A 6,464-nucleotide genomic window follows, 5' to 3' on the forward strand; every position below is an offset into this window, starting at 1 on the left:
AGCTGGGACCCGGCCAGGAAGGTGTTAACCCTGCGGTCCCTTTGGGAAGCAGGGCGGCCACACAGCGGTAAGTCCTGGGCTGGTCCGGCAGCGGGGCTCTGCTCCCTCCGTTCCACACGCTTTCCTTTCCCTCAGCAGCGTGGTAGAGTTTTTAGAGTATAAATTCCTGTATTTCTTCTGTTACCTTTTTTACCTTTGGATTGTTCATTGGAAGTGTAGTTAAATGCAATTGATTTTTGTGTGTTGATTTTATATCCTGTGACCTTGCTGAACTCAATCATTATTTCTAATCATCTTTCATGGAGTCCTTAGGATTTTCCACACAATTTCATGTTGCCTGAGGATAGGCACAGCTTTGCTCTGACTTTCCAGGCTGGACGCCCTTGGTCTTCTCGCCTGCCGGCCCTGGCTGGCACTCCAGGTGGGTGTGGATCAGACGTGGTGGGAGCGGCCGGCCACTCCTGCCCCTACGGGGTCTCCACAGCTGCCCTTGGGCAGGCTGAGGACGCATCTCCCTCCTGCTCCGAGTTTGCTGAGTGTTCTTACTGTGAAGGGCATGGAACTCGGTCAGATACTTTCCCTGCACCTGTTGAGTTGATCCCGCCAGCGTCCCTCCTTTTATTCTATGAATTCGGTGCATTGCATGAGCTGACCTCCAGCTGTCAAACCGGCCCTGCATTCCTGGAGAGACCCCAGCTGAGCAGGGGTGGCCCCTTACACGCGGCCGCCCCAGCTCACTCGTGCCGGGCTCCTCCCTTCTTTTCTTTATCAGTCAGCTAAAGGCTTGACAATTTTGCTGATTTTCTTCAGAAGATCAGGCTTTGGTTTCACAGGTTATTTGTTGTTTCATGATGCGTATTTGTGAACATCTGCTCTCTTCATACACAGAGCTGTTGCGAGGGCCGCACAAAACCCTGAGTGAGGAAGGCCTTTGAAAACGAACTTGTGCACGAGCAGTTATTAATTCGAAGACTGTTCATGGGATACTTCCTGTCTCCGGAGCTGCTCTGGTCTGGGCTCCAGGCTGTGGTCCGTAGGCTCACGCAGGTGCTACAGCACCTCCCCGGGGGCAGACAGGGGCCCGACCCACCTTTAGGCTCCATCTTCCTGCCCGTGGCAACTGCTCCATGAGGGTCAGGGACGTGCAGAGGGGAGAGGAACGTATTTTTACCATCTGCCATTTTTCTGGTGACTTCTCTCAGGCCTAGAGCAGAATCTTCATCATCCACCGCCGGACCTGCCCCGCACGCTGCCTCAGTACATCGCGTGCCCTGATGCCACCGCTTTGATTACTGATGAACCCAGCTCTGTCTTCACAGTGAGTAACGGTCAGGGGACAGGGACACCCTCGAGAGGAGAATCAAAGCTGGTTTGCGTGCAGCTGCAGTTAAGACAACGCTCTGAGCTTTTACTGACAGGCCGTCTCCCCGCTGCTTGTCTGTCGCGTGAGTCGCTGGCGAGAGAAGGAGGCCTTCCGCGGGGGCTCAGCGGGATGCGCACGCTGCTCGTGCAGCCTTAGACCTCCCACAGGTGGCCGTCCTCGCTCACCTGGGGAATCTGAGCAGTCCTGCAAACCGGCTGCAGCGCCTGCCGGGGCGGCCTCACCACCAGCTCGCTCTGCAAGACAGCGCGGCGCTCCCCTCAAGTTCTGCGGAAGCCCTGGGTCTGCGCAGATGCCCTGGCCTTTGAGCCCCACGTGGTTTTTATTTTTATTTTTTTTGCATTGTCACTAACCTGGTGACTGACTATGCCATAAGGGGGCCACAGTCAGTGAATAAGGCCAGCAATTGCCCTTTGAGGATTCTAGCACACTAAGGCAATAGCTGATATCCAAGCGTGACTCCAGCCTCGATCCCACGTGGTTTTTAATAAATCACGTTTTTAAATGATATCAGCCTGTCGAGAAAACAGTCTATAAACACTGCTGCTTCAGGCTGGATTTCTCCTCTGCAGCTGACAAAAGAAGGACGCCGGACCCAGCCATTCCGGTCAAGCTCTGGTTTCCAGGCAGCCCCCCTCTGCGACGTCCTCCCCTCCGTGTTTTCCACGTTCAGTCGTCTGGTGTCACCCCTCCTCCCCGAAGGGCTCGAAGCCCTTGTCTCCCCCCTACCCGGGCAGCATCACTGGTGACAATGCGGAGCAGCTGTCTTGGTACGTGTCACCGGAAAGCGACACACGGAGCCTGGGCTGAGATGGCCCCTGCCACCTTGAGGGTCATCCCTTTCCATCAACTAGGGCAGAATGGAATCGGCCCCACTGACGCCCCTGCTGCTGGCCCCATGCCACTCGCTTTACATCCAGCTCAGGGCAGCGGGGGCTCGGTCGGGGAGAGAGGACGACGCGGTCCGATCGAGAGTGGGGACTGTGGGGTGACGCAGAGCCGATTAAAACCGCACCAGTGGTTCCAAAACAGTTAGGACGAAAGCCCGATTCGCTCAGGGGGTCTCTCTGGAAGCAGCAACGTGGCTGCTTGTGGTTCCCACATGTCACATGCAGAGACCGACGTTGTCACGTCACACCTGCAAACCCCGTCCGGCGTGGGCTGTGCCCACATTACCCCCACGGAAGTGCTCGCGCTCTCTAGAAACAGAGGACACGGAAGGAACGGCCTCAGAACTGAGACCGAAGGGGCCTGTGGAGCGGCGCCGCCCCGCACACAGACCCGCAGCCGCCTGTGGGCACTGTGGCCAGAAGCGCGGCTTCGAGGTGACCACGCACATCGACCGTCAGCACGCCAGCCTTCATCGCCTTCGTCCACCCGTCCGGGGAGCTCGGCCTCAGAGGACCGTTCACAGACACATGACTGAACTTGAGCTTCTTCCCCACCCACAAATTCTTTATCCTGAGTCCCACTTAGATGCTGTGGTTTTCTTCCTTCTTCCTGAAACTGAGAATTGACGAGTTCCCTCCTTCTCCCCCTTCTCACTCCCTTCGCGAGTGCCGCCCTCGGGGGCGGTGTTCCCCATGCCCCACAGGGTGCGGGTTTACCCCCCTTTGTTTCTTTGGTGATTTCCATGAGCCTGAGCAACAAGTGAGCAGCAGCAACGGTAACAGATGGCTTGTAATTCTTCAGAGAATACCACTTACAATTCAAGGCTAATCAGGGAACCTTGATCGTAGCAAGAGCAGCAAATGTGTTCACTCCCTCTCGTGGGTTTTTATCAAAAACCGCCGCCTCCGCCGGTGCTGACCAGTTTTCAGGGGCCAGATACACGCTGTACAGTACTTTCCTGAATTCTCATCACACGCAAATGAGATGAGTTAATGAAAAGTATTTCTATTGTATGAGCGACAATAATATAATAGAAAAGAGCACACCTCATGGGAAATGGCTATGAACTCTATGGAGAATACTAAGATTTCAGATAAGGAGTTGAGTAAATTAAGAGACATGAGAAGTTGGGGAGAAAAGAGTCAGTATCATACATGTGGTCATTCTTCTCAAATGTCATAAATAGAAGAACCCTAAATCAATCACACCTTCCATCACAGGACGAAGGTGGGTCTTGACATAATGAAACTGGAAAAATAAAGAAGTAAGAAAGTTTCTTAAAGCAAAAGCAATCAGGTGTGACACGATGTGCAGCCAACTGTCCTTTAAAACCCAGATCTAAGTCACCACCTCCAGGTAGCCCTCCATGATTCACACATCTGCCTCCTCAGGCCAGGCCATAGTATGTTTATATGTTGGTCTCTAAACTATCCTGCAAAGCACCTGGGGCAGGGATTTCACACTTCCTCTCTTTATGACCCCTGCTCTGTGGCACAAAAAATTCTGATAAAAACTACATAGATACTAAGTAAATGTTTGTTACAAAACGAAATTATTTTTAAAAACCTGAAAGGTGGTATTATTGGCAGTATAAACTGAACACATCTGGCAACGCCTGTGGGTCTCAGCCAGTCAGGACGACAGGGACGTCTTGTTCTGCCTTCGGAGACGGAGCGACAGGTCCCAGCATCACCGCCCACCCGCACTGGTGCAGCTGAAGCCCCATCCTTTCTTCTCCTGACGGGGTGACAGCACCCAGAGGGGACCGACCACACCGGGGTGACTGACCAAGTTCTGGAAGACTTGTCACTTGGGGAGAGCTTCCGGCTCTCCCCACTGCCTGCTCCTTTCACTGCCTGCGCTGCTCTGTGTTCTCTCAGCTGCGGTACACACACGTCCAACCCGTTTCATTTATGGAGGAAGCAGCTGGGATGCTGCAGGGCCGGCCTCAGGGCTGCCGCGTGGGCCCCGAAGCCAGTCTCGGCAACAGCAGGCCGTTCCTGTAACGCGGCTCCTGCCATGTTTGCAAGGCAAGTGCACTTGGACTCCGCTCCAGAGGGCTCCATGGTTTGGACTGACTCGGAGTAACCACACTGTCTGATATGGACCCAAAGGGATCGAGAAGCACATCCGCACAAAAACCCGCACCTGAATGTCTAGCAGCTCCATCCAGAATGGCCACAGCTCGGAAGCAGCCAGGATGCCCTCCGGCAAGTGACGGATACACAGACTGTGGTCCATCCACACAGTGGGGCACTATCAGCACGAAGAAGAAATGAGCTCTCGAGCCACGAAAAGACGTGGAGGCACCTGACATGCATGTGACTGAGAGACAGGGCCGGTCTGAAAAGGCTGCCCGCTGGGTGAGTCCCACCCTGTGCCGTCCTGGGAGAGCCAAGACCACGGGGACAGTGACAGGTCAGTGGCTGTCCTGGGGCTGGAGGAGGGATGAGCAGGTGGCGCCCAGAGGGGTCAGGGCAGTGAATCTCCTCTGAGATGCTGTGATGATGGACACACGTCACCCTACATTTGTCCAAACCCCAGAAGGTGCAGCCCCCAGAGTGACCCTGGTGTCACCTGTGGACTCTGGGGACAATGACATGTCCGTGCAGGTTTCGTCTGTTGGGGGTGCTGATGGTGGGGAGGCCCTGCGTGTGGGGGGCAGGGGTGTAATCCCCTCGATTTAGCTGTGACCCTAAAACTGCTCTAAAAATATAGTCTGAACTTTAAAAACATGCATCAACTTTTTAAGACTAGAAGAGACACCAGAAGCCTCTCCTCCACGCGCCTCTTGTTCTGCTGAGGCCCCGGAGCCCAGCAGGGGAGATGTGCCCCGGCAGGGAGAGGGGACAGGGGAGCGGGGAAGGGGCAGAGCAGGACTGTGAGGGGGAGCCGGGACCCTCTGACAGGAAGCCCCAGCCCCGCCCAGGCTCTCCCTCAGCCAGTGTTCACTGAGGAGCAGACGCCAAGGAATGGGCTTTGCTTTGAATCATCTATTTGCTGCTTGGAGCTCCTAGCTGGTTTGTCCTTCAAGGGCAAAGACACGTATGAGCAGAAAAGTAAAGCCACGGCCGCAGGTCTGAGTCGCCCCTCAGCTTCAGTCCCACCAGGTCGGAGACGGATTAGAAACGCAGACGCTGCGTCAGCCTGAGCTCGCCCGGGCTCCCTGATTTCACGTGTCTCCAAACAGGACCCAGATGTGAAGGTCAAGGACTGTCCCCTTCCCTGAGGCGCATTCGGCCCCACGTGGCCACACGTGTGTCCCTGAGGGAGAGCGCTTCGGGCACTGATGGTCGCAGGGGGTGCGGCTGAAGGACTCCGCAGCCGGACCAGAGGACGAACACACCGCCCCGGCCACAGCGTCCCCTGAGGAGCCGGAGTCCGGACGGAGGGCGTTGTGATGAATAAGCGTCCAGCGTGAACGGCAACCCCATGAATCATCGCGAGCAGCTGCCGGTGACCGTCCTTGAGAAGGAAGAGCAGCCTCGTGGAACGAGCCCCGCACACGGCGCAGGGGGCACGCCCGCGGTGGGAGGACGAACGTAGCTCTGCACCAAGACGTGCAGGGGAATGTCAGCCAGGGGCCCGCACAGAGCAGAGCAAGGCCGTGGGGTCTGCACGCGCTACTGACAGCTCCGGATGCCTGTCCCAGGTCCCCAGACCCCGCTGCGTCCTCCACTCAGTCCCGTCTCTGACCCCTCCCCCTCCTGCTCCCACAGTGTTTCTGTAAAGCAGTTACATGGGAACTCACGCCCACGAGACAGACAGCGCCCGGGCCCTCCTTCCACACGGGCCACGCGCTGCGAGGACGGGCGGGCGGCGGCCACCCAGATGTCGGGATTTCCCAGACCACGTTGTTTTCTCCTTACCCCCCTGAATCCGGTAAAAGTTCACATTTTCACGGGCCTTTCCCGCCAGGAGAGCCTGCGCCCGGGGATCCTGGACGCAGCGCTCAGCACGGCAGCGGCCCCCACCAGAGCCTGTGTCTCTCAGAGCCAAGGGGCGAGGTTGGGCCACTGACACCATTTCCCCACGATCTCAAGGGTCACGTCTTCTCACCCGGAGGCCTGACCACCAGCCGAGGTCTAAAGACTCCGCCGTGTGGGTGTGCGCACGTGTGCACATCTTTCCTGAGCTCTTGACCTTTGTTTTATCCAAAACTGTAAGACAGTGTCTGCTGATCTGTGATGTG

General features: G+C 56.4%; 1 non-coding gene across 1 annotated transcript; it reads right to left on the reverse strand.

Annotated features, from left to right (window-relative positions):
* Nucleotides 1-1,721: 1,721 nt before the first annotated feature.
* Nucleotides 1,722-1,853, reverse strand: LOC149996654 (small nucleolar RNA SNORA3/SNORA45 family). Its single transcript, XR_016507533.1, has one exon. It is a non-coding gene; the product is annotated as a small nucleolar RNA SNORA3/SNORA45 family (small nucleolar RNA).
* Nucleotides 1,854-6,464: the final 4,611 nt, after the last annotated feature.

The sequence above is a fragment of the Furipterus horrens genome, unplaced genomic scaffold, assembly GCF_987537825.1.
Source record: "Furipterus horrens unplaced genomic scaffold, mFurHor1.1.pri manual_scaffold_12, whole genome shotgun sequence".
Lineage (NCBI taxonomy): Eukaryota > Metazoa > Chordata > Mammalia > Chiroptera > Furipteridae > Furipterus > Furipterus horrens.